Raw genomic sequence first — 2,500 nt, forward strand, 5'->3', positions numbered from 1 at the left:
GAGGGAGAGAGAGACAGGAGGGAGAGAGACAGACAGACAGGAGGGAGCGAGAGAGAGAGACAGGAGGGAGGGAGAGAGACAGACAGGAGGGAGCGAGAGAGAGACAGACAGGAGGGAGAGAGAGAGAGAGACAGGAGGGAGGGAGAGAGAGACAGGAGGGAGGGAGACAGACAGGAGGGAGAGAGAGAGAGAGACAGGAGGGAGAGAGACAGACAGGAGGGAGAGAGAGAGAGACAGGAGGGAGAGAGAGAGAGAGACAGGAGGGAGGGAGACAGACAGGAGGGAGAGAGAGAGAGACAGGAGGGAGAGAGAGAGAGAGACAGGAGGGAGGGAGACAGACAGGAGGGAGGGAGAGAGACAGGAGGGAGAGAGACAGACAGGAGGGAGAGAGAGAGAGAGACAGGAGGGAGAGAGAGAGACAGGAGGGAGAGAGAGAGAGAGACAGGAGGGAGAGAGAGAGACAGGAGGGAGAGAGAGAGAGAGACAGGAGGGAGAGAGACAGACAGGAGGGAGGGAGAGAGAGAGACAGGAGGGAGAGAGAGAGAGAGACAGGAGGGAGAGAGAGAGACAGGAGGGAGAGAGACAGACAGGAGGGAGAGAGAGAGAGACAGGAGGGAGAGAGAGAGACAGGAGGGAGAGAGAGAGACAGACAGGAGGGAGAGAGAGAGAGAGACAGGAGGGAGAGAGAGAGACAGACAGGAGGGAGAGAGAGAGAGAGACAGGAGGGAGAGAGAGAGACAGGAGGGAGAGAGAGAGACAGACAGGAGGGAGAGAGAGAGAGAGACAGGAGGGAGAGAGAGACAGGAGGGAGAGAGACAGACAGGAGGGAGAGAGAGAGAGAGACAGGAGGGAGAGAGAGAGACAGCAGAGATATTTTAGAAATTCTTCCCTATAAACAATAAAACTTAACATTCAAAAGTTGAGTGCTTTCTGATTGGAGCAGATTGTTAAGCTCCGCCTCCAGTTTCCACACTGTTTTTATTGTATTTTTTACTTTATTTTTTTATTAATATCTCTGCTACAAAAGCTGTTACTGCAGCTAATACTGCACACACACACACACACACACACACACACACACACACACACACTAGAAACACACTCTGAGACACAAACACACAAAGAAACACACACTCGTATTTTAACACACACACACACACACACACACACACTAGAAACACACTGACACACAAACACACACAGAAACACACATATAAACACACATTAGCACACAGAAACACACACTCGTATTTTAACACACACACACACACACACACACACACACACACACACACACACACACACACACACACAGTGTCCTCAGGGAGGAAGCGTCGTCCCACACCATCGTGTGTGAAGAATGATTTACATCTCGGTTATTATTAGACACAGTGTGTGTATGTGTGTGTGTGTGTGTGTGTGTGTGTTTTTCTGTGTGAGCATGTATTCCTCAGTGTGTTTGCGTGTGTGTGTGTGTGTGTGTGTGTGTGTCAGCAGGGAGGAAATGGGCGCTGTCTCTCTGAGCCAATCAGATTAGCTGAAGATGACATCATCTCAGACACACACAGTGGACCGGCTGACGCCAGCTCCTCCGCCACACACACACACACACACACACACACACGCACACACACACACACACACGCACACACAGATCCAGAAACTTCCACAGCTTCTAAGAAATGCATGTTAACCATCAACCAATCAGAGACAAGGTTAGTGATTAACCCAACAGAGGTACTGCATTGATATTTTGTGTGTGTGTGTGCGTGTGTGTGTGTGTGTGTGTGTGTGTGTGTGTGTGTGTGTGTGTTTCTGGTAGAATGGTAATACTTAAAGCTACAATCTGCAGCTTTTCTGACATTAAAATCCCACTAAACTGAACAGATCTGTTCTCCATTCTTTGTCTTTTCAGTCAGTTTGGGGCGTAAACCACTTCCAGTGGGCGGGGCCAGTGGGTGTGTCCTGTGGGCGGGGCCAGTGGGTGTGTCCTGTGGGCGGGGCTATCCCCGGTAACGAAACGAGACGAGACGGGACGGGACGGTGTGCGGCGGGAAGGACGACAGGAATCTGTAATATAGCCTACTATATGTACTGTAGAAATCAGAGGTGGAGACTCGAGTCACATGACTTGGACTCGAGTCACATGACTTGGACTCGAGTCACATGACTTGGACTCGAGTCACAGTTTTAATTGCTTGAGACTTGACTTGATGCATGAAGAGAAGACTTGACTTGATCTGACTTGGTGAGACAGCGAGAGAGAGAGAGAGAGAGACAGAGAGAGAGAGAGAGGAGAGAGAGAGAGAGGAGAGAGAGAGAGAGACACAGAGAGAGAGATAGAGAGAGCGACCCTAAAAAGTGAATATGAATTGGAGGAATATCTCTTGACTGTCAGAGATAAAAAGCAGAGACAGATCCTGACCAGGTACAGACTCAGAGAGACAGACAGATCCTGACCAGGTACAGACTCAGAGAGACAGACAGATCCTGACCAGGT

General features: G+C 50.0%; 1 protein-coding gene across 1 annotated transcript in view; it reads right to left on the bottom strand.

Moving 5' to 3' along the window:
- rnls (renalase, FAD-dependent amine oxidase) overlaps positions 1–2,500 on the bottom strand; it is a 19,554-nt gene that overhangs the window by 9,242 nt on the left and 7,812 nt on the right. The window lies entirely within an intron of this gene.

The sequence above is a fragment of the Centroberyx gerrardi genome, chromosome 20 (assembly GCF_048128805.1).
Source record: "Centroberyx gerrardi isolate f3 chromosome 20, fCenGer3.hap1.cur.20231027, whole genome shotgun sequence".
Lineage (NCBI taxonomy): Eukaryota > Metazoa > Chordata > Actinopteri > Beryciformes > Berycidae > Centroberyx > Centroberyx gerrardi.